General features: G+C 40.8%; 1 protein-coding gene across 2 annotated transcripts in view; it reads right to left on the reverse strand.

Moving 5' to 3' along the window:
• Positions 1 to 3,992: 3,992 nt before the first annotated feature.
• Positions 3,993 to 26,762, reverse strand: part of LOC144588961 (uncharacterized) — a 64,314-nt gene continuing 41,544 nt past the window's right edge. The window contains exon 5 of one of the 2 annotated variants that reach the window (XM_078392584.1): positions 3,993 to 4,329. The gene's annotated coding sequence lies outside the window, so the exon portion shown is untranslated. Of the gene's footprint in view, positions 4,330 to 13,919; positions 14,015 to 26,762 lie in introns of those variants that run through there. The other variant, XM_078392585.1, reaches the window with a different exon arrangement.

The raw sequence follows: 26,762 nt of genomic DNA on the forward strand, positions 1-26,762 counted from the left end.
GTTAAAATGACTTCATTTGGTGCTGAAAGGACCCTCATGATAGAGCCATCAGGGAAGGGATTTGGCAACAGGGATTCCAGCAGTAAAAAGTTTCCCTCTCTCTCTTGTTCCTTATTTGCTGGGTTTATCTGCCAGAGGGCCTCAGATAATGGTTAGGTATGGGGATATACTCTGTACAGCAGCTTGCCATTTGTACAACTTCAAGTCTATTTATTAATTGCTGGTCCCAGTTCTTAGAACCCCCTCCCATAGGAGGCTAGGCTGATCCCATCTTTACTATTCTTCACAAGCATGCCAAAGCTTTTTTTTTTTCTTCAGGCAAGCTTTCCCTCAGTGACTGGCTGTCTGACTGTGATTTTTAAATGGATTGTTGTGCCTTACAGCAGTAGCAGTTATCGGTTAGTTATCAGTAGTTGTGCCTTACAGCAGTAGCAGTTACTGGTTAGTTACCGGTAGTTGTGCCTTACAGCATTAGCAGTTACCAGTTAGTTACTGGTAGTTGTGCCTTACAGAAGTAGCAGTTACCGGTTATAAGTCTTTGCTCGATTGGCATAGAGCATGACTCCAGGGGCTACCTCCGACGGTGGGAGAGGTCATTGCACCTCACTAAGTAGCTTGGCCCATCTTAAGCTGGGCAGTCCCCAGCCAGTAAGGTGCTACCTTGTGACAGTCTGTTAACCTCACGGGGTGTGTGGGGTTTAGGGTGAAAGGCTACAAGCAGATTGATAACCCTGCACCATGCAACAATCATAAGAAAACTTCTGCCCTAAAGTTGGGCACCTGGGAAAGATAACATCCCTGTTGAAGTGCTGAAGTGCTGTAAGGAGATCATCACCACCGAACTGTATGAAGTATTTTGTATTTGCTGGGGGGAAGGTGGAGTATCACAGGACATGAAGGATGCAAACATTTGTCACATTGTATAAGAACAAAGGAGACAGGGGAAACTGCAATAACTACCGTGGCATCTCTCTTCTTAGCGTTGTAGGGAAACTGCTTGCCTGTGTTGTGCTTAAGAGGCTCCAGGTGCTTGCAGACAGAGTCTATCCAGAATCACAGTGCGGATTTCGAGCTAATAGATCCACCACTGACATGGTATTGTTCCTCAGACAGCTGCAGGAGAAATGCAGGGAACAACAACAGCCACTCTTTGTGGCCTTCATAGTTCTCACAAAAGCCTTTGATTTGGTTAGCAGGGCTGGCCTTTTTAAAATACTTCCCAAGATTGGCTGTCCACCTTGACTCCTTAACATCATCAGGTCCTGATGGAAATGAAGGACATCCGAAGCAGAGTGAAACAGGGCTGTGTCCTTGCGCCGACCCTGTTTGGGATTTTTTTTTGGTGTCATGCTGAAGCACACCTTTGGAACTTCAACAGAAGATTTCTATCTCCAAACTGGATCAGATGGAAAGCTCTTTAATCTCACTAGATTGAGAGCAAGGACCAAAGTCCAGCTGAAATGCATGCAGGACTTCCTCTTTGCCGATGATGCAGCTGTTGTTGCCCACTCTGCTGAAGACCTCCAACAACTCATGAATCGTTTTAGCAAGGCCTGCAAAGACTTTGGACTAACAATCAGCTGGAAGAAAACACAAGTCATGGGCCAGGGCATGGACTCACCTCCCTCTATGACCATCTCCACACAAGAATTGGAGGTTGTTCATGACTTTGTGTACCTTGGCTCAATGATTTCTGACACTCTCTCCCTAGATGTCGAGCTGGATAAACAGCAAAGCAGCTACCATGTTCTCTAGAGTCACAAAGAGAGTATGGCTTAATAAGAAGTTGACAGCATATACCAAGATCCAGGTCTATAGAGCCTGTGTCCTGAGTACATTCCTGTACTGCAGTGAGTCCTGGACCCTTTGTGCACGGCAGGAGAGGAAGCTGAACACCTTCCATATGTGTTGCCTCAGACGTATTTCTGGTATCACCTAGCAGGACAAAGTTCCAAATAGAGTAGTCCTGGAACGAGCTGGAATTTTTAGCATGTATGCATTACTGAAACAGCGACGTCTATGTTGGCTTGGGCATGTTGTGAGAATGGCTGATGGTTGGATTCCAAAATATCTCCTGTATGGAGAATTAGTGCAGGGAAATCACCCCAGAGGGAGACCACAGCTGCCATACAAGGATATCTGCAAGCAGGATCTGAAGGCCTTAGGAATGGACCTAAACAGATGGGAAAACCTGACATCTGAGCGTTCAGCCTGGAGGCAGGCATCATGGTGTCTTCCATTTTGAAGAGACCCTTGTCCAGCAGGCCCAGGCAAAGAGGCAATGCCGAAACCAGCAAAAACAGGGAGCTGGGCAGGGGAGAGATTGAATTTGTCTTCAGCGTGGAAGGAATTGTCACTCTTGAATTGGCCTTCTCAGCCGCACTAGATGCTGTTCCATACAGAGCACGTTACCATTGTCTCTCGAGACTGAAGGATGCCTAATCTAATCTGTGTCTTACAGCTCTGAATGTATGTTTGGTGTTGCATATGCTTTTTAATATGGCATTCATTTGATCCTTTTAATAATTGTATAACCACTATTGTTAGGTTTGAAATGCTGTCTTTTCCTTTTAAAAGAGAAAGGCAGGGTAAAATATATTTTAAATTTAATTTCTTCTTCTCCCCTCCTGTTTTCTACTATTTTAAATTTAAATAAATAAATTTATAAAGACATTTCTACATTAGATTTTGCCCAAGATGGTGTATGCAAAACAAAATGTTACAATCTACAGAGTAGTCATATTAAATCAGACTATTCAAACCCAAAATAATAGTTGCAACTTTTGATTGAAGATTAGAAACTATTAACATCTAGACCGGGGGGGGGGGGTTCACTGCCTGCCTTGGATATATTGAAGATGAAGATAGTCTAACATTTATTGGCAACGAATTTCATAACTTACTCCTGTCACTGAAAAGGCCATGTCTTACATTTTCTTCAACTCAACCTGTGTTGGTGATGGGTTGTAAAATAAGGCATCAGATAATGATTGTTTTCTTTCCAGCCTTTGAATTCAAAGAGATTCTCACTAGGAGACACTTAAATTTAAGACCTTCATCATAATCATTCATTTTTTGTCATAGATAAAGATTTGTATCCTATTAAGAGTAGCATGACAGAAACTGGGCATGATTATGTAAAGAGATTCATTTAAATTGTTTTCTTGGACAGAGACATGAGCAGTTTAAATGTGTTTCTGCTGAGCCAGCTAAATTATTCCAAAGGGAATGTAAACATGCATGCTATTGTTTATAGCACACACAATCCTCTTGGGCAGAGCTTTGTAATTAGGGTCAGGGTGCTTTTTAATTGGCCTGGCCTTGATCTGGTATATCTATATTTATCTTTTAATCAGGTATTGCTATGGCTGCTAAGACCAGCCTATTTTTTTAAAGCAAACATTTCATCATTGCAATGCAGATGTTTTAATCAAAGGCAAAAACACAGGTCTTGAAAAAGTTGCTCTTTTTTTGGACTACACCTCTGAGGACACACTTTCCCTCAGCCATGATTGCAATGTAAATTGGCCATGGCACCTAAGGGATGATGAGACCCATAGTTTAAAGCAGTAACATTTGTAAAGTCTCAGCAAGTCTTCCAAACATTTTGACAAGGGATGGAGATATTGTTGGGTAAAAATTGGATTTTACAAAATTGGGAGAAATAAAAAATGTTTTGACCTTCTACCCCCACTAATTCTAGGAGCAGATACAGGTGAAGCCTTATCCTCTCCCTTCCCGTTTTGTAAGAAGAGGACTATGACCAGGGGTTGATAGAAAATGGAGCAGCCCTTGGAACTCCTTATGCTCCTTCACCTGATCTATGTGCTGCAACCTTATTTGAATGTCTATCAGCCTCTATCCTCTCCCCCCTTCTTGCAACTGTGACCATGCAGGCATCATGACTTCAATATCAAGTCAGCTTCTCTCCTTGTCCCACTTCCCATTTTTTCTAACACCTTGCCTGATACAGAAATATGAGAATCTTGAAAACTGGTTCATTTATGTAACTTTTATATACTCTGCACATCAATAGAGATAGTATTGGTCACACCCAACAACAACCCCAAATGGCAGGCAATCATACAAGCCAAAAGAGAGACAAAAGACTGTGGGTTGAAAAGCTGTCAAACAAAACAAATGAAACAAATCATCCCATAAGTCCTGCTAGCAGAACAAAATATGCCACATATTCAAGCCAAAAGATCTTCTCTTGATTAATAATAGCATGGAATAAAAATGGAAAGGAAAAGTCAGAAACATGGCAAAAAAACAACAAGAAGACAAATACCAGTCTGGTCACTTGTGAGACTTGCAGTTTTCTTTTCCCTGATGGAGAGAAAAAGAAGAAAAAGCATTTTGAGGTAGAGAGGGAATGAGAAATACAAACAACAAAAACAAAAACAAAAACAAAAACAACAAAAACAAAAACAACAAAAACAACAAAAACAACAAAAACAAAAACAACAAAAACAACAACAACAACAACAACAACAACAACAACAACAACAACAACAACAACAACAATAATAATAATAATAATAATAATAATAATAATAATAATAATAATAATAATAATAATAATAATAATAATAATAATAATAATAATAATAATAATAAATCTAGTACAGTGATTCTCAACATTTAACCCTCCAGAAGCCATGATAAACAGCCAGAGATTCTAGGAATTGAAGTCTGAAATCTGGAGGCAGGAAAATAGAGAACCACTACTTTAAAAGACATCTTGAGTTGCTTCTCTGGGAAGATGGTATGGGGAAAGGTTTGCTGCTTGTAGGAATGTTGAAGTTGTTCAGTTTGGATTGGGTCCTCCGTCACTCACAAAGCACTCACCAACCCAAGCAGGCACTATTATTGGAATTTAGTACAGCCTTGGTGTACATCTTTGGTGTAGATTGTGTCACTTGAGATTTGCATTATTTCCTTGAGCGAAGGTGCAGGTACCCTGCAAAGTATACTTGCTGTTGCCATTGCAAACCAACATACTCAGAATCACAGACAAATGAACAATGAATATAATGCAGCCTTAGTGCAGAACTTGGAATTTTTCTATAGGTCCTTTCAAATCACAAGGATCGCTCCCCTGCATTCTGGACTGCTCTTCCACATTATGTCCTTGATCTCCCCTCCAATACAACTCAGAAGTAGCCATTTGCTCTTCCTAGTGGCTTGAATATAAGATCAATACAGGTTTAAGTTTATATATTGACAATTTATGTATGTTAATCCTTGGGGTTTATGTAGTCAGAATTATATATCAAATGGATATGGCCTAAAGATGTTAAGTAGGGCAATATAGTTTAGGCAGTCAGTATTATATGTTCGATGGATATATGGAAAATATTCTCCCCGATTATGTGTTCTGTGTTTGTTTTGTATGTTTGTTTGTGTTATTAATTAATAAAAAAAAAATAAAAAAAAAACAAAATTAAAAAAAGAAGTAACCATTTGCTGTTCCAATTGCTGACAAAACAGCTGTGTTGAGGGAGCTTTCCATGGAACTACCTGGGGGTCACCAAAAAGTCATTTGTGTCTTCTTGGCTACAAATCTTCCTCTGCTGAAAGATCACTACTGGCTGGCTGCAGAACTGCAGTAATAACAGTGTTGTGGTCATACTAGGTATGAACTCTAAATGTGCTTTTCAAAAGAGGGAGATTTATCAGAAATGATAACACTGCTATAGTTGTCCTGGCATACAGTCAAGTCACTTCCGAACTATGGTGACCCTATGAATTAGTGACCTCCAAACTCAAGGCCATCCTCATACTCCTGGTCATGACCTTTAAATCCCTTTGTGGCTCCAGCCCAGGCTGTCCAAAACAACTATAATTAATTTAGCTGTCCTGATGAGCAGTAAGATTGGCAGGAGAATGTTTGCTCTTCGCCCCATTGCTTTCACAAGCACATCTGGTGAGGATTCAATAGAAGCTGTGGGTTTGTTTGTTTTTTGTTTGTTTGTTTTGGCTGCTCCCAAATTATGTAACTCTCTTTCTTGGGAAGTTTGGCTGGCCTCTTCCCTCCTTTCCTTCTGAAGGCTGCTGGAGAACTACCTCTTTAGAGAAGCTTTGGAGAAGTCAGAAGGCAATTGAGGGAGGGAGGTTTATAGTTTTTATATAATTATTTTAAATATTGGCATGTGAAATTCTAACACTGTAATCAGTGTGGTTTTAATTATGTTTGGGTTTTTTTTTTGTTTATATTTTGTGAGCTGTATTGGGTTGCTTGCCAGGGAAAAAAAGGCAAACTAACAATTACCAACCGACCGACCGACCGACCGACCGACCGACCTACCTACCTACCTACCTACCTACCGTCACATGTATGTCAGGTATGATGGCAGCAAGGTAGAAGCCACCCAAACTGGGTCTGCATTGGAAACCTAGTGAGACATTTATTCAACAATTATCATAGTCACCAAAAGAAGGGCAAGTTATGTATGGTCAAAAAACAGAGAAGGAAGGCATCACTTTAAAGAGAAGATACGCATTTCATAAAAAATGCATATACTGTACTAATTTCTTGTTTAGATTCAAATGCAGAATCATTTTAATATCACTGCTGTAATGTCATTTTACAGTAGAATCCTGCTTTTATTTATTTATTTATTTATTTATTTATTTATTTATTTATTTATTTATTTATTTATTTATTTATTTATTTATTTATTTATTTATATGCCGCCCACACTACCCAAAGGTCTCTGGGCGGCTTACAGCATTTAAAATACAATAAAGATATGTAGCAATTAAAATACAATTAAAATATATATAAAATTGCCATCGGACCCACAGCTAATATTATTTCATTTAAAAGCCTTCTGGAACAGGAAGGTTTTGACCTGGCGCCGAAATGTCATCAGTGTCGGCGCCAGACGAATCTCAGTAGGGAGGGCATTCCATAGTCTGGGGACAGCTGCCGAAAAGGCCCTTTGTCTACAAGCCGTCCCTCTTACCTCCTTGAGGGACGGCTCTTTCAAAAGGGCCCCCTGGCTAGATCTTAACTGCCGGGTAGGCTCATATGGAAGGAGGCGGTCCTTCAGGTATCCAGGGCCCAAGCCGTTTAGGGCTTTATATGTCAAAACAAGCACTTTGAATTGGGCCCGGGCAGCAACTGGTAGCCAATGTAACTTATACATAATCGGCTTGATATGTTCCCTGGCGGCCACACCACTGACCAGCCGCGCCGCTCGATTCTGGACCAGTTGCAGTCGCCGGACCGTCTTCAAAGGCAGCCCCACGTAAGGCGCATTGCAGTAATCTATATTACTGGTATTCATCACATTCCTTTCCATCGCTACGAATTTAATTGAAGCAAAAGCGTGAGTACAAGAAAGCCTGGCTTAAATCTTCACAGCTAATGTGTACGTGCTAGCTGAAGCCTTTCCATAGGTCAGAAAGTCCAATAGTTTATCACTGCATAGCAGGCCTTTGAGGGCTGAAAACTGATAATGGTTTTGGCATCTATAAAGGGCCCCTCTTGTTCAAGAAACAAACACAAACTCAGCTTGTCAAGTTTTCTTGGCTCTGCTAGGGTGCCTTCAGAATATAAAAACAGCCTTCTAAATACAAAAACAGTCCAGAGGCCTATCTAATACAGCATCCTGTCATTCACAGTAGCTTAGATGCCAGATATGAGGGCAAGGGCAATAACCCATTTCTATGCTTGCTGCCCTGTATCTATGTAGTGTTCAGCTCCCTAGAGAATCTTTTTAGTTTTTTTTTTAAAGTCAGTCTTTTAGTCAGAGCTGTGAAGAATGCTCTAAGTTTGTGCTTGGAGAGTTTGTGATTCACAGTGACATTCCCTCCTTCTTCTGCGGAAGGTTTATAGTGACAGAGTGCTGGTTTCATATACCAAATGTCCTGGATTCGGCCCCTGACAATTGCTAAGACTGCTTTACGTATTGGTTTATTCTTGTCCCTCTGTCTAAATTTCTGCAAAGCAGCCGGTAGAGGGCACACTGTACCTGCTGAACTGGGTGCTAGGTCACTTTTTGTAGCAGTTTGGGTTGACTGTCAGATCTCTGAAATCAGCCAGCAAAATGAGGGTCCATTGGAAGAAGAGCATTTTTGCTCTCTAAAGAGAATTTCAGCTAGCAGAGGATGTCTAACTCTGTGCAGATGACACATTTTTGAATTAATTTTATTAAAATATTGGAAGCCAGAAATCCTGATAACCTCAAAGCCACCCAGGGATCTATTGGTAGATCTCAAATCTCTTTTTTGCTTCTACCTCTTGCACGGCATGGATGAGAAATCTGAATGTTCCATTCTTCTAGCAAGATGCAGTGGAATACTCTAATCTGTAGCATATCTGAAGTTAAGTCTCCTGTATCTTAGTCCAATACTCTTGTCTATTACACAACACTGACTCTCAGTTATATATTATAGTGTTTAAATCATATTTTTGCTAATTCACCTGAGAACTTGGTTATGTTCATCGTACCAGATATAAATAGAGCACATACACATGCATGGCATGTGTTCAAGCCCTTCATTATTAACACAGAGTTCTTAGAGAGGTTATAAGAAATGTAGCAAAAACAGTGTAAAATGCAAAAAAATCTTTTAATTACCACTCCAGTACTGATAAGTATTTAAGAAGATAAATACACTTGCACAGTCTCACAGTATATCTGTGAACAGATTTGTGTGTTTAGATACACACAAAGTAGGCCAGGGCTGCTTTGGTCAGACAATGAGAGTGTGTTACAGTGAAAGATAAATATTTGAACCCACAAGATAACAACATTTTACACTGGCACAGCAAAAAGTCAGAAATAAATTTGCTGCATAAACTTTGATTATGGATGTTGCAAAAAGGATTTGGTTTAAATCACTCCTCAGGTATTTCATAACGTAATTGTTTTCTTCCACAAGCACACTCGTTAAAACCTTAAAGCATATTTTTCATAATATGAGTTTCATAAAATCTGCTTGCCCAGATTGACTTCATCTACATTAATCCTCTATTCATGGGTACTTTCAGTATCTGGAAATGTGCATTTTTAGAGTGAGAAAATTTTTATTATCCTTCTGCAACACAAAGTTGCAGAAGGACAGTAAAAGTTGATTTAAATAAAACACCAATTTAAATTAAAAGTTTTTTTAATCACCTACTTCTGTCCACTGTGGGGTATTGTAAATGATATATAAACTAGCCCTTCCATCTGATATTTTGTGATGAGTTTATTTTATACTGTAAACTGTATTTTGGTTCTTTATCATAATTGGCATCTGTTTGTTTGTTTTCTGCAAGCCTGAAATTGGTTCTTTGCAAAGAGTGAATCCGGCTCCAAGCAAACAGACAATATTAATGACAATGAGTCATTACAGTCTGGTGAAAATGGGTTGTCCCTTTGTCTTTGAGATTCACCAGTTTTCAATAACATTATTAGGATGCTGAAACATCTAGTGGGATGTACCATCTCTATGTGTCAGCCAAGATTGCATTAAACCCCCTGTCTGTTTCCCCCTCAGTGGGCATATAGATGGATTAGACCAGTGGTTCTTAACCTTTGTTATTCAGGTGTTTTTGAACTGCAACTCCCAGAAACCCCAGCCAGCAGAGCTGATGGTGAAGGCTTCTGGGAGTTGCAGTCCAAAAACATCTGAGTAACAAAGGTTAAGAACCAGTGGATTAGACCACTAGATGTCTCCTGACTCCTTATCCTCATGATGCACCTTACTGCAACATCGATCCATGAAATTCCATGGGGAAGTGGTAAATTCCCATGCTAGAAAAAAAATCCCTATAAGAACCACAGCTTGAAGAGAATAACAAGTGGTTTTGCAGCATTTTTTAAAAATGTAGATACCACTCAGAGAAAGTTGCAAGGCACCAGAGGGCATGTTTCATATTGTGGCCAATCAGGGCAGTCATGGGCCTGTTACAATTGAATTTCCCCTTCAGCATTTCCATAGATATTTCCCATCCCGTCTGCAGATCAGAGAGAGGTGGGTAGGATGGAGTGTCCATCCATTTAAACCCAGAATGCAAGAAACACAAACTCTGATTATAAGGAAAAGATATATATTAGGTTCAGTGGACCGCCAGGGAACAAGAAGCACTGTCTGAATTTCCCCAGGGTTTTTCCACCTCTTCTCTCATGTGCTTGGCAAAGCCTGAATAATTTTTTTTTTAAAGGTTGCAGCATGGATTTGGCAAAATAAGTACTTTCGCAAAGAACCTCCTATGTATCCCGTTATCATGTGTGGTAGCTTGTTGAGACAGGGCTTTCTCCGTAGCAGCATTTCCATTGCAAAACTTGCTCCCAAGGAGTCAGGCTGATTCTTTCTTTACAGTCCAAACTGTAATTTTTCAAATGGCTTTTGGTTTTTAAAATCATTTTTTAAAACTGGCTATTAAAATGTTTTGTAACATGTGTTAAAGACATTTTTCTTTATTTGATTTTACAGTGAACCCTCGACTTACAGACGGCTCAACTTACAGACTTTTCGAGTTACAGACTTCTCTGGCTGCAAAATTTAGATTCGACTTGCAGCCAGAGAATCGACCTACAGACGAGAAAAAAACCAAAATGGAACAAAAATGGAACAAAAACGGCCGGTTACGGATTAATCGGTTTTCAATGCATTGTAGGTCAATGGAGACTCGACCTACAGACTTTTCGACCTGCAGCCACCGTTCCAATACAGATTAATTCTGTAAGTAGAGGGTCCACTGTATATCACTGTGATGGGCAGAGAAATGATTCACAAATATTTTCAGCAACTTAAAAAAATCATGATCACAGGTTTGAACAGATTTAATAAACAAGTACATGTGACCATGGAAACTGTCTACGGACAAACGCTGGCTCTATGGCTTGGAGACAGGGATGAGCACCGCCCCCTAGAGTCAGACACGACTGGACTAAATGTCAAGGGGAACCTTTACCTTTGTTGTTGTTAGCCGTTTAGTCATGTCCGACTCTTCATGACCCCACGGACCAGAGCACGCCAGGCCCTCCGGTCTTCCGCTACCTCCCAGAGTTTGGTCAAATTCATGTTGGTCACTTTGATGACACTGTCCAACCATCTTGTCCTCAGTCGTCCTCTTCTCCTCTTGCCCTCACACTTTCCCAACATCAGGGGCTTTTCCAGGGAGTCTTCTCTTCTCATGAGATGGCCAAAGTATTGGAACTTCAGCTTCAGGATCTGTCCTTCCAGTGAGCACTCAGGGTTACTTTCCTTTAGAATGGATAGGTTTGTTCTCCTTGCAATCCAGGGGACTCTCAAGAGCCTCCTCCAGCACCACAATTCAAAGGCATCAATTCTTCGGCGGTCAGTTTTCTTTATGGTCCAGCTCTCACTTCGGTACATCACTACTGGAAAAACCATAGCTTTGACTATTCAGACTTTTATTGGCAAGGTGATGTCTCTGCTTTTTAAGATGCTGTCGAGGTTTGTCAGCGTCTTTCTCCTAAGAAGCAGGCGTCTTTTATGGCTGCTGTGCCAATCTGCAGTGCTCATGGAGCCCAAGAAAGTAAAATCTGTCACTGCCTTTACCTTTACCTTACATTATATAGTTCACAGAATGTAACTTTCCTTTAAAATGTTGGTTGTGTTGGTGCAGAATTTACTACTTTTTAAAAAGCACAGTCCTGAGTTTGATTCTTCTACTGCCATCAGCTGGTACAGAGGCTATTCCAGGACAAGTGAGTTATCTTGAAAGAAGCTACAGATGCTTGACTTTTCCTGATCGATCCCACTCTTTTTTTAGGTTACAGAAATGTCATTGTTTCCCTGAGTTAGAATAACATTATCACTCTTCTTTTACTGGACATGACACATAAACTCTTTTTGTCTGGTTTGACTGGTCAGTGTAAGAAGCAGCCACGCCAGTTGCTATTAGTTGGCAGTATTTCTATTCTATGTGTTTTGTATATGTTATCTCATTAAAATCATTGCAACAGTCCTGCAAGCCAATATTATTATCTCCATAAGGGTACATCCAGAGGAGGAGATGGACAAGCTCACATTTACAGAACAGGCTTGGCTGAAGCCATGTTGTGATTTCAGAGCTCAAGAATTGATTTGAACGGGAGACTTCCTATCTTTTAGTTCCCACCAACTCATAATAAGTTAAACATTTTGGCAATGGGAGAGACTGTTCCAAAGTAGAGCTGGAGGCAGTTATTCCTTTTTTAAAAAAATTATTATTGCTGGCTAGTAGATTCTGGAAAGTATAATCTACAAAAGTGGTGGGGTTTTTCTTGTTTGCAAGGCAACAAAAATTTAATTCTTGCAGCCTAGATTTTAAGGAGATCCTCTCTCCTTGACTTGTTGGCTATTTCTTAATTTTTTAAAAATCTAAAAGTATTTGTTTTGTGTGGTTATTGGCAAAAATTAAATAGCACAGAAACTGGAAACAGATCGTTTGGGGAGTCGACAATTTCAGTTTGTAGACGTCCCTCTGTCTCTTGTGAAGCTGGCTCTCCTACTGATCATTCTTCGACTGTGATGCAAGCATAAGCTAAAATTACTTCTGTCCCAGAGGAAGCAGGAACGTTTGAGATTCAGAGAAAAAGGTAAATGTCTGGGGAATGATACTCCACAAATGCCAATGTTCCTTCCCTTCTGGAAGCGAACCCACTGGAGTTATGTTTGCTCTACAGTACTTCCCGAATGGCATGCAGTTTAATTGGCAAAGGCTTTAAGTAAACTTCAGCCAGTGGAATCAGAATTTTAATTTGTTTTGAGGATTAGTCCTTCTTGGGTTGAAAGCAGGATTTGACAGCCATCAGCAGAATTTTACTAGGGGTTAGATAACCTTCCTTTCCAAACCCAAACACAGCCTGGAGGACTGCTGTCTCAAGTCTGCTTCCCAAATTTACATGGTAACATGTCTGTGTTTGTCATGGAGCAAACAATCTATGCTCCACAAGATGGATGCAGTTTGTCTAGTTGGAATTATTAGCAAAGACTGGCGTGGGAGAAACAAAAGAAGCAGCCCTTTATTGAAGAAACTTCAGTAGGCAGTTCAATTCAAAATGAACATTATGCCAGTTTTAGGGAATTGGGGTTGGGCGTATTCTGCTTCCACCAGCAAAAATCCTCTTCTGAAGGCAGAAAAGTCTTTCTGGTGGCACAACACCATTCTGCTAGCTGACCAGAAATATCCAACAGAAATATGTGCAGACAGAACTGCTGTGCTGGCTAAGATTCACCAGAAGAAAAGCTGGAAGCGGAGCAGGGAAGAAGTGGTGTGAGAGAGGAGCAGAGGTATGCCACCCTATCCCAGGCCAGAGACACATCCACAATCCCAGCACAAAGTTAGGCTAGAGAGCAAAGGGTAGGCCTTTGCAGGGACTGTACTTTCTGTTGTGTTGATTGTGTTTTTAGTGGAATTTGCTTTAACCCTGTGAGCCATTTTGGGTCCCTCAGGAGGTGAAGGGCAGCCTGAAAATGAAATGAAATGTAAACAAACAAACAAATATCTGACAATGCCATAAGGTCTCTGTAAACGATGAGGGCTTCAAAACATTCCATTTTTAGACAATAATTCTTAGACTCCCACCAGATGACATGCAATATTGAGACTTGTGGTCCCAAAAAGTAAATTTTCCAGGGTTTGGTTGGCTGGATTGGGGTCTATATAACAATAACCTGTTAAATACAATTTAGAGCCAATGAGGTTACATGGTTTCAACTTTTATGTGAGTACAATTCTTAGGTGGTGCAGACAGGTCAGAGTGGCAAACCCCATAAAGACCAACCCATTACAAAATGTTGCCACCCAGTGTCTTTATAAAGCTTGGTTTACAAGCTGTCGGTACTTATTTACAGGTACTAATGATCACTGTGGTACTTGACAGTATAAACAGTCCAACTGGGAAGAAAAACACACACACATGCATATACAGTATATATACACACAGGATTGTTATTGTAGACTCTTGGTAGGTTTGGACAAATATAATCAGTGCAGTGCTCTAGGCTTGGTTTATGTACTTGAGGTCAGATGGTCAGCACTTAACTGGGATGAAGATCGTTCCTTAGGGGGAAAAAGAAGGAAGAGAATTAAATGGAAGAGAAAACATCTCTCGACCTCTTTCATCTAGTAAATTATGGTCAGCCTAACCAGTCACTGCCTCAGCTGGAACAGTTTATTGGAATTATTAATCTTTGGTCCTTTTAATTCTTTGCATGGTTGCATATGGAACTGGATGACCTGCCATGAATGTCCAGGGGCCTTTATTATTATACTACACCAGCCCATTACTATACTAAATCAAGCCCAAGCAAGCTGGTACCCCCTAGCCTAGATGTTTTGGTCTATGCCACTGGTTCTTAACCTTGGGTTACTCAGGAGTTTTGGACTGCAACTCCCAGAAGCCTTCAACACCAGCTGTGCTGACTGGGGTTTCTGGGAGTTGCAGTTCAAAAGCATCTGAGTAACAAAGGTTAAGAACCACTGGTCTATGCCTTCTAGTTAGTCCCAGCCAACGTGGTTAAGGGATTATAGTTCAAAATATCTCACTCTCTTTTAAACAAGGGGGCCAGGTCATTGGTGGGAAGATTTTTATATGAATGGCTCTAGTAGCAACGTTCACCCTCTCCATGAAATCAATAAGTTTTAACAGTGTGTCACTTCACATCTGGGCCCATCATTTGTTCTTTTGTTGTGAATATCTGTGCTATAAAAAGAGTTTGCTTCCAGCACCATTGGCGTTAGTATGATAAAAGCAGTATCGCATATGCACAAAGTGCAGTTGTTAGCCTTGAGTCGCTTATGATCGCCACTAGCGTGGTAACCATTGTGATGTGATTAAAGATTGCTTGTTCCATAGCCTTCCCTCCTCATCTTCATGGACGGTTGATAAGTATGTGGCTGGCTGTTAACATGCCCATTAAATACATTCTTATGTTTGTTCAATGCTTTTGCCCATATTTTCCCTCAAGTATTAGACCATAAAAACACACTATGGGAAAAAGCTGAAGAAAGTGGTCAAAAGGGGAAAGCAAGAAGCTCTCCGTTTCCTTTCCTAGATTTGGACCTGCTCAAGCTATTTGCACAGTTAAAAATAGTCACAGAGGGAATCCGCCTAGTTCCTGTTTGCTTCTGTCTTCCACTTTTTCTTCATCCTTCTCTTTGCTCCTTGCCACTATAAGAAATAAACTTCAGCAGATAAAGCAAACAAATCCAGATCTGGACCATGTCCTGACTTGACTAAAGAAAGGAGGATCTGTTTCAGAGACTGCCTGTGCTCAGAGATGAGTGCACTCTGTGTTTGACATTTTGATGCTGAAGGAACTTAAGTTCTGGCCTGACAAGCTGGCACAGGTTTCTTCTCCTGATCTAGCTGCTGAGAGGCCTGTGTGGAAACACTTGGGTTATATCTAGAGGACCAAATGTACAGGTTATAACCAATGTGCATGAATGCAACTGCATTTTAAACAGGAATGGGCAAAATGTGGTCATTCACCTATTGTTGGACAGCCACTGTGATAACCGTTAGCCTCCACAGTCAAGAGTGGAGGGTGATGGGAGTTGCCGTCTAAAAGCATATGGAAAGCCACATCTTTCCTGTCCGTGTATCAAAGTTTACAAATAGCAGCCAGAGTTGGAAGGGGGGATGGGGAAGAATGTGGAAAGGATCTATTGCAACAATTTGAATCCTAACAACAAAAACAAATAACTTGCTTTAATTATTTTAATGACTTCCAGATGTTGTGCACCCTGGTTGGTACATCAGTTATGCATGTGTAAGCCATACAAAGGATTAGAAATGATGCCCATTTTTATAGGTGCCCATATGTTTTAAAGGTAAAATTAAAGGTTCCCCTTGACATTTTAGTCAGTCGTGTTCGACTCTAGGGGGCGGTGCTCATCTCCGTTTCCAAGCCATAGAGCCAGCGTTTGTCCAAAGACAGTTTCCGTTGTCACGTGGCCAGCACGACTTAGACCCGGAATGCTGTTTACCTTCCCACCGAGGTGGTACCTATTTATCTACTCTCATTTACATGCTTTCGAACTACTAGGTTGGCAAGGAGCTGGGACAAAGCGACAGGAGCTCACTCCATCATGTGGATTCGATCTTATGACTGCTGGTCTTCTGACCCTGCAGCACACAAAGGCTTCTGTGCTTTAGCCCGCAGCGCCACCACGTCCCAAGGTTATAACCAACATAATCATATGTTTTTACTAATGTGTTAAATAGTAGTGATGGTGGTGTGGCGTTAGACATTACAGAAATGGAACAAAGGGGTTGGTTTGGTCACTTCCTTTCCTATGCCATGTTACCAGTTGAGCTCCCCATAGTTATTATTTGCAAAATATTTTTTTAAATGGTGATATGTTTGTAAATCAATGTTGGAGCATGTTATTTCCCATGGAACAACTTCCCAGTCACGCTTTCTCCCCATCTTTCCTTCTGCAGCCATTTGTTATTATTTTTAAAAGAGCAGCTCACATATAAGCAGAGATATTAATAAGTTATGCAGTAGTTGCTACGTTATTACTAAGATAGGACACACAGCAGTCCCTACACATGCTGTGCCCCCCCCACCCTGAGTTTCCTGTGCATTTGAATTTCACATGTAACTGTCCCTTATGAAAACCAGTGAACAGACTTCTGCTTTGCATTGTGCCAATGTGTACTTGATATTCAGCTGAGTTTTCTTGCCATCTCATATTTGGAAATCCAGACAGTGGAAACTTCAGCTGCTGCCCCATTCCACTAGGAAATTCCTCAAATTCCACAGCCTCCCCAGGGTCTGGCTACAGATATTTCACACTATACTCTTTCCATCTGGAAATATAACCATTGGAGAAGAAGGAGCAAAATAAAACTTTAGGAACAGTGGAGTCCTTTTGTAGCTGCACATTCACGAGGAGACCGAGCTGCTAACCTGAGTTCTACTATTCAACTCTCGTGTTAAAGAAATGAAGGGCAATTTCTTAGATTTAAATTTAAAGATACATCAAATAAGTAAAATTGAAACTAGGGAAGCATAAAACCAATATTACAACTAACCTACAATCAGATCATAGGATTTCATAGGTAAATTCAAGGTAAATTCATAGGTAAATTCAAATTCATATCAATCAAGTAGATCTTTCCATAAATCCCCATTAGTTATTGGTGGAGAAGAAGTCCCTATCATTTAGAGCTTATAAAGTCAATGAATGGGTCCCAAGCTGACAAAATGACACAAATCAAAAGCATCCCCCTCATTAATTTGAGTTATGCATTTCGTTCTTGGTGCATTTCCACTGTATATTTTTATTTGTGATGACTGTTAAAAGAGTTATCAGAGCAGTGAGGAAGAGGATACTGGGACATACTGGGTCAATGATAGGACCAGACAGTATGTAGCAGGATGAATAACCCTGGTACCCTCTGGAAGCTTTGCATTACACTCCCATCAGCTCCAGCCATCATTAGTAGACAGGGATGATGGGAACTACCATCTCAAATATTGGCAGGGCACCAGATAGCTTATCCTTGCTATTTGAATGGAAAGGTCTCGTGTATTCTAGAAACCCTTCTCCCCCAGGTTTCCTGGGGCACCTGGACATTTAAGGAACTATAGGCTGTCACTTAAAGGAGGAATCAGAAACCAGAAATCCGTTCGTTATATTTATGTTGACCAGGCAAGCTGACTTTAAGCATAGGTTAAGGTAAAGGTTCACCTCGATATTTAGTCCAGTTGTGTCTGACTCTAGGGTATGGTGGTCATCCCCGTTTCCAAGCCATAGAGCCAGCGTTTGTCTGAAGACAGTTTCCATGGTCACGTGGTCAACATGACTAGACACAGAACATTGTTACCTTCCCACTGAAGTGGTACCTTTTTATCTACACACATTTACATGCTTTCGAACTGCTAGGTTGGCAGGAGCTGGGACAAGTGACGTGAGCTGACTCCGTCGCGTGGATTCGATCTTACGACTGCTGGTCTTCTGACCCTACAGCACAGAGGCTTCTGCGGTTTAACCCCAGTGCCAACATGTCCCATTGACTTTAAGCATAATACACTTCAAACTGGCTGCATTATTATTCAGAAAAAGCAGCTGTAGGCTGTTTTGATCTTGAATGGAACCATGATTTGTTGATGGTTACAGAGTTAACGCCCCTACTCCCACCACTGCTATTTAGCCCAGCTTGAAGATATTCAAAAGCAGAGCGAATAACTGCTGTGGCAAAAGTAGGTTTCAATGGAACAACAACAGGCAAGGAGGAAAGTTGATGTCATGATACAGATCCATGGTGGAGGGTGAACATGGTAGCCTTTTGTAAAGAAAGGATTGCACCCAGTTTAAGAGTGGTTTTGAATCCTATTCTTAAAGGCATATCTAGTTTGAATCAAAGTGTCAGCATGAATAGGACAGAGCTGGGAAAAGTAACACGCTAACTAGGGGTAATTCTGTGAACTCTGTAATTCAAAAACAACTTTCCCAAGCTTTAGATAGAAGACTTTAGAGAGCTCAGAAGGAGCTAATTACCACCCTCGATCACTTTGGAGTGTGGAAATTTCTTCCAGTCCAGAAAACGCTCTAGCCTGCATCACTCACCAACTTCATGGCTTCCCGAACAGCTCCTATCTTTGTATCAGAAACTCTGCAGCCATCCTTAAGATCTTCTAAATGATGGCAAAAACAGGACTGTATAAATATTTTTCTTTTTTTATTTATACTAGGCATAGCATAGATAGAAAAATATATTTCACATTCTTCACTAGAGATTCTCTACTGGCCCCTCCCAAATTCACATCACCTTCAAATTTCTTGTCTTCAGTACATCCTCTCTCACCATTAATACTTCAAAATATATTTATCTTGGCTACAGGCTATTAAATATCCACCCAGAGATACTGAAATGTATGAAAATCAAGTGCTGTAATTCATGTAACAAAGGATTATGGGTTGCACCCTAAATCTAACAAGTCCAGATCACTGGTAGCAATTCTAAGGTTAGACATAGTACATACATTGTAGTGAACATTTCTCCACTGGATGGCTTCATTTAGTCCAGAAAGCTGGAATGGATGAATCAATAGATAAACATACTTCAATCAGGCGGATCTCATACAACAAGGAACACAGGCAAAGGCTTCCAAATCAGAGAATGCTGTTTTGACAACTTTCTGGGGTCACTGTCCAAAAAGTAACTTTTCCCAGGCTCTTGTTTCCAGACAAATCTGAATCCCACCATCTTTTCCCCCCTATCCATGAAGAAATGCTTTACAGCTCAGAAGAAGCTGTCATCTGTTAGAAACAGGGTCCACCCAGCATTACACAGGAACTACAAATAACAGCAATCCTTAGCTTTTAAGCCAAACACCTTTTACAAATTACTCAACATACTTTGCATTCTCAGCCTCTTTAACAGGCACTTTAGTTGCTCAGATTGATTGTGACTGGAGCCGGAGCAAATTATGTTTCTCAATTTCCCACTGATTTTGAATTCAGTCTGAGTTGCTATCCATGCCCTGATACAAGATGTTCTCTTGACCTTACATAGTTTCCAGGCGACATTGTTGCTTTCATAACTAGACTAGACCAAACGTTTATTTTTCTCAGCTGAATCATACAAACCCATAACACAGATCCCTTACCCATACAGCTTGCAGCTGCATCTTTACTGACTTTGTTGGCCCCAAATACTGAGAAAATACGCCATTTCTTGGGTTCATATATCTGTATTATCTGGGAATGAGAGCCCGCTGGTAACTTTGGGATAGAAAGCAAAGGAAGAACATCTCCAAAGGAAGCATGGAAGCATGTGCAGTAGGAAGATTGTGATCGCTTCTGGAAAGCTTCAATTTTGGAAAGTTCATGGAGAAAAGATGATAAGGAGCTTCCATGTGTCGAAGTACAGAGGAGGCCTAGTGTGCTATGAGAAAGGCTTGATAACTATTAATCTATAATTGGACTCATCTTCATCGTATAACCCAAGTATAGGAGGAGAAAAATATTCCTGTGGACTGGAGACAATCTGTTTCCTGCAAGCATGTCCTTATTACTCCTATAGATGCCTATGAAACGCAACAACATTCTCTGTCCAATATAGTGGAACACAGCCTAGAGTGGTCCTGAGTTGGCTAGATAGGTGGGATATAAATAAATAAATAAATAAATAAATAAATAAATAAATAAATAAATAAATACATACATACATACATACATACATACATACACACATACACACATACATACATACATACATACATACATACATACATACATACATACATACATACATACATACATACATACATACATACATACATAAATTTATAGGCTGTTTATGTCTATGACCTCCCCCTATTTATACACAATTCAAGATGCAATCTGAGTAAACACATCAGTGTTTTGTGCATGTCCGCAAAATTTACAATGCTTCCACTAGATGGTGTACAATGCCAGGAGCCTGTCTAATCCACTGCTAGCAAGTCTGTGGAAGGCATGCCTTTGCACCTGAAATCAACTGATTGAATTACTCTGGCAGCTGTACAAAGAGCTCTTGTCATGCGTCTGACTAATGTGAAATGAGTCACCACAAGAGCTGGAAGCTGTAGGGAGGGACCATTGCTGAGTAGCAGAGAGCACACACCTTGCACGTAAAATGGTCCCAGTTTTAGCGCTTGGCAGGTCTAGTTGAAAGTGTCAGATTGGAGGTGATGGGAAAGAGCTGGAGGATTTTGGGAATTGTGATCCAAACCCAATACCCCCACTGCCAGTGGGGCCGCTAGCCATAAAGGGATGATGGGAACTGTTATCCCACTGCGCAATCATTCCAAGCTCTGGAACAGAAAAATACCAGGCTAAATGGAGAAATAATCTGACATGCTACAAGACAACTTCTTAAGTGCCTGTAATCAAAACCCTTAAAAGCACAGGTGCAAAATCTATGGCTTGCTGTTAGACATCACTTCTGATCAGCACCTGGTAGCACTGTCAATGGTCATAAGTTATGATGTTTATAGTCTAACATCATCCTGAGGGCTGCAGGTTGCCTTCTTCTACTTTAAAATGACATTACAGAATGAAGGATGAGTATTATGCCAGCTAAAGAGAAGACAGTGGCAGGTAGGGTCAATACAGTTGCAAACCTTTGGGCTACTTCTTGTTCACCATTTATATCCATGTGTAACCCTAGCTATAGAGGTTACGGATGAGGTATCAGCCATATTCCTAGTCACACACAATGGCATCTCATCATATCACCAGAGCAGCTTCTGTAGGTGGAGCTCCACTCATATATAAATATTAAACAAGGTAGGGGGCCTCAGTTCAGGCCAGTGGTAATTTGAGACCCATGCGTGTAAGCCCATTTCTGACACTCACCATTTGTATTAAGGTGCCGTTGGTATTTTTCTTTTACCTGCATTTCTCCAGCTGATGAACTGCATCTGTAAATACATTCCAGGAACATAGGAACTGCCTTATATGGAGACAGGCTACCTAGTTCAATATTGCCTGAACACCTTGGCAGCACATGTCCAGTGTTTCAGACAGGTATCTTTCATGGATCATCTTGGAGATGTGAAGGGTTTAACATTTTTATTCTACCACCGTGTGTGTGTGTGTGTGTGTGTCCTTCTACACTAGGAGAAATTAATCTCACTATGATTTGTAAGTACACCGACTCATAAAATATATTTCATCATAACAGCACGGCTGCTAAAATAAACAGCTGCTTTGCAACATATAACTAGCTCATACAATACTTTCTCCATGTGTGATTATGGGCTTGTGCATGCTTGAAGAGAATTATGTGGAAAGAATTTGATGGTAGGAATGAATGTAAGAATCTGATCTCAAACATCAAAGATGTTGTGGAAAGAACATGATAAAAACCATATAATCCTCTAAACACTTGTCATCTTTCTGATGGAAAACAACAGAGCATTTACACAATATTGGCTGAACTCCTGTTGCTTAGCATTGTGAGTCACAAGCAGAGCAGGCCCATTGAATTAGTGGGTATTTGGTGAGCCAACTCCTTTGCAGGTTCAGTTGATTCAATGGATGTACTCTGGTTGTGACTTTCAACACTATTTCAGCCATTGTTTCGTAACACTGTAGTGGACATCTAAAAGAAATGAGGTGTAGAAAGCATAACATGCCTACATTACAATCTCATTTGGAGGTGTTTGCTATGGTACTGTTAAAGCCAAGAAGGGCTTGGACCTGTATCCATAAGGCACAGGTGGGGAATGTATGACTCTCCAGATGTTTCTTTTGCTAGCAACCCCCATCAGCCCTCACCACTGCAGCCAATAGTGAGGGATGATGGGAGCTGTAGTCACACAAATGCTAGAGGGCCACAAGTTGCTCACACTTTTTGTAAATGAATAGTGGGGTCAGTGTGTGTTATAGTGGAGAAAGTTCTGGATTTAGACCAGCTCTGCATTTGATCCCTTGCTTATCCAAGTAGCTAATTATGAGGCTTACACCAGCCACCAGCTGGCTGGATAGCTCAGTGAGTAAGATATCTAACTATGTAGCAAGAGATTGGGAGGTGGATTCCCCACTGTGTCTCCCTGAACAGCCAGCCTGTGTGGCCTTGGGCAAGCTTCACAGTCCCAGGATGCCAACAGAAGAAGGGATTAGTAAACCACTTTGGAGTAAGTACTCTCTACCTAGAAAATCCTGGAAAGGGTCACCATAAGTCAGAATTGATTTGACAGCACACTATTCTTATTATTCTTAGACCAACTACTTTTGCTTTAGTTGTTTAGTTGTGCCTGACTTTTTGTGACCCCATGGGCCAGAGCACGCCAGGCCCTCCTGTCTTCCACTGCCTCCCGGAGTTGGGTCAAATTCATGGTGGTAGCTTTGGTGATACCGTCCAACCATCTCATCCTCTGTTATCCCTTAGCCTAACCTATTTCATAGGGTTTTTATGAAAATAAAATGAGAAGGGGAATTTCAAATCTCATCCATATCTCTTTGCAGAATGAACTGGACAAGGATGTAAGAAAACACGAATATGCCTAACCTTGCCAGTGAAAATCAGCAGGGGAGGTCAATCTTCTTCTCCTATGAGCCTACCAAGCACCCTCTTACCTGCATGAAAGGTTCCTGAAACATTGTGAGCCACCTTTGTTCCTCTCACTGAGAGAAAGAGAGCCTACAAAAGGTAAATTAATAAAATGTTGCATGCAAGTTCTCTTACTTGCTCAATATACCTTTGCTGAAATATTCCTTTTTTCCGGTTGCAGGACAATGTGATCTGCACTGTATTAGGTTTATCTGAGTTGGTTATTTGGCTTAATCATGTGGTGGTCAATTTGCCTGAGGTTGATGTGTGGGTCTTTTTCTACCCAAAGATGTATGGGAATAGAATAAACCAATTCACATGCCACTTGTGGATTTTCTTTAGATTACCTATTTTTTGATACCAGGAATGGAGAACGTGCAGCTTTCCATATGTGATTGGATCACATCACCTTTCACAATTTGGTTATGTTGGAGAGGGCTAACAGGAGCTGCCGTCAAAGAATATGTTCCCCTCTCCTACTTTAAATTATTTTAATGCAGTAATACACACTGGAAATGTTTCTGCCTAGGATGTTACAGAAAAGGCAGGCAGGCAGGCAGTTCAGCTCCGTAAAAAATCTAATTCAATGCCACCGGGGGTGGAAGCCAGGTAGCTTTTTATGTAGAGATAGCTTATGAAGATCTGCTCATAGAGGCATCCAAAAGCTCTGTGTTAACAGGGCATCTGGAAAAGCATCCATCATTGTGACAATGCTAAAGAGGTCTGGCCCTTCACAAAACATTCACAATACAACCCTACTATAAATAATTTAGAAGAAATAAGGTTTGCCAAGGGGGGGGGAGCAGATGGAGCTGTGCTCTTTTTCCCCTTCAGAATATGTTTAACAATTCAAGTTCTCCATAAAGCCCTGTGGGATCCCAGCGATCAGTCTCTTTCTTCTGTGACCATGCTTAGAAGAGAAAACATTCACGGAACAAGAACAATCTGTTTAAATGTTTTGTGGAGGAACTGGAAGTCTCTTTTGGATTGTGCTGCTTGAAACTTAATGCTATTAGACAGAGCTTATCAAAGGATATTTAACTGATGGCAAGGATTATGAATTCATTCTTTGTCCGGATTTCCGATGACTGCATAGTGTACTAAAGCATGTCCAACGAGGAAATACAAATTGCGACTTGAGATAGGCACAAGAAAGCACGTCTCAGAATGAATGATGAGCAGATGGATACATTGATATTAAAATAATTATCCCTGAAGGCTTGGGTTATGAATTCTTTCTTGTCTTTGGCTGACTTGCTATTTAAGGTTGGATTTCTGTGCTGGCAATATTGAAATGAATCTTCTCTTTTAAACTCTGTCCTTGTTCCTGGCTGTCTGAGAACAAACCACTACAGGGAACCCAGTGCATGTACATTGCCCATCGTGCATTTCCTGCCTGTCCACATTGCAGGCAGCAAAGAATAGGTATGATGCAGACAGACCATATGGCAGGACTGGTGTACCCTAAGCCTCTATTAAAGCTTATATCTCAAAGGCACCCATTTGCCTGTTTGCTGCCCAAATGTTTCCTGTTTCAATTATGAATAAGATCCATTCCTGGAGCCTCATTCTTGGGATCTTTAAACAAAGCAGAGAAGAATATCTATAGAATATATTTATTTTAAAGACCCTTCAATATGGTATAGTAGATTCATGGTAGAGACAGATTTTACTTTCTTGGGCTCCATGACCACTGCAGATGGAGACAGCAGCCACAAAAGTAAAAGACGCCTGCTTCTTGGGAGGAAAGCAATGACAAATCTTGACAGCATCTTAAAAAGCAGAGTCATCACCTTGCCAACAAAAGTCTGAATAGTCAAGGCTATGGTTTTTCCTGTAGTGATGTATGGAAGTGAGAGCTGGGCCATAAAGAAGGCTGACCGCCGAAGAATTGATGCCTTTGAATTGTGGTGCTGGAGGAGACTCTTGAGAGTCCCCTGGACTGCAAGGAGAACAAACCTATCAATTCTAAAGGAAATCAAACCTGAGTGCTCACTGGAAGGACAGATCCTGAAGCTGAGGCTCCAGTACTTTGGCCATCTCATGAGAAGAGAAGACTCATTGGAAAAGACCTTGATGCTGGGAAAGTGTGAAGGCAAGAGGAGAAGGGGACAACAGAGGATGAGATGGTTGGACAGTGTCATCAAAGCAACCAACATGAAATTGACACAACTCCAGGAGGCAGTGGAAGATAGGAGGGCCTGGCGTGCTCTGGTCCATGGGTCACAGAGAGTTGCACACTACTAAACGACTAAACAATAATGAGGAGATTCATGGTTCACAGAACTGAAGACCCTGTATTAAGTAGCAAGGAGAAGGACATCATCTGCCACCACCTTCAAAGTTCCCTACGCCCTCTTAGCTTCGCTGAAATCTTCACAGTGGCTGAAAGGAAAACAAAATAAATTTTCTTAGGAACTGTAAACTGGAAGGCAAGCTATCCCGGTTGTAATGCAAAGTATTTGAGTATGAATTGGTCTTGCACAGGCAATTCACAGCTTACAAAAGACCTCCTCATTTGCTGGCATGGACTGATCAATCTGCCAGCATTTTTGAAAAGTCATCTAGCTATGAAGACTGTCATGATGAGCACCTGAAATTGACCACTGCACCACTGTCCTTTGATAAAGAAAATCTGTTATGTGAATACAGTAATTTCATTTCATCAGTTGGAAGCAATAATGGTCATGTGTACTTTTGATAGAGAGAGTACCAGAATGCATTTCTGACATTAAATCAACGTTAACTGTAGATATCCCAGTCCTTTCAAAATATTTGAAATGGTTATACAGTATGTATTCATTTACCATAGAATGCACCCAGCTTTACTCAGGTTAAAAATGAGTTTTACCTTCACCCTGTGCCTTCTCTCTCCAGAAAGATTTTATTTTCACCTTGTTTCCTCTCTCACACTTACATCCTGTCCACTCTTCTATCTCAATCTCCTTTCTGATTCAGCCTTTCTCTCTTCTAATTGCATAGACAAACCTTGAGATCGTTGCCAACTCTACTATAGTAGGACCCCCTTTCTGCAGAACCAGTATCTGCTCACTTATCTGTTGCCTGAAAATACTAAAGAACAAACCCACCCACCCCCGAAATATGTATTTATTTGCATTTTCAGGGTATAGTTATCAGAACTAGCCGTGAGAGGGAGCCAGAAACCATGCAATGTACTGTATCGTGTTTCATACTTCCACATTCTTTGGCATCTGCAGGGGGCTTAGAGCCAAAACCCCGTGGATACTGTGGCCCTACTATTCTATGATTTTAACTTTCCTCATCACTACCCACGATAATGGAGTCCCCAACTTATTGCACCTTGTTCTCCAACTATAGGCAACCATGTTTGCAAGTTATTCAAGTTGGCTGCTCATTATGCAAATCATGTGCAAGCTGTGAAAAGACTGACTATCCTACACACAGACACATGCACACACATCTCTTACCATCCACTCAAAAGTACAGTATTCCTGTCAAATTTGCTTTGTAGATAGGAAAAAGCAAGTTGGATTTTCTTGGATTCTTTGCATGTAACACAGGGATAGACAGGCGTGTGTTGTCTGATCCTTTTCTTTATCATCTCTTTTACTCACATTGTTCATGAGCCTTTTAAAAAGTACAGAAGAGGCAAATTGACAGAGTTGTAACATGCCAGGTGGTGCTAACAAGTAGAATTTCTAGATTGATGAAGTCACCAAGCAAAGAGACAGTGTTGATAGCAGAAAATTATATTAAATCAAGTTTGTTGCA

This window comes from Pogona vitticeps, chromosome 4 (genome assembly GCF_051106095.1).
Source record: "Pogona vitticeps strain Pit_001003342236 chromosome 4, PviZW2.1, whole genome shotgun sequence".
Lineage (NCBI taxonomy): Eukaryota > Metazoa > Chordata > Lepidosauria > Squamata > Agamidae > Pogona > Pogona vitticeps.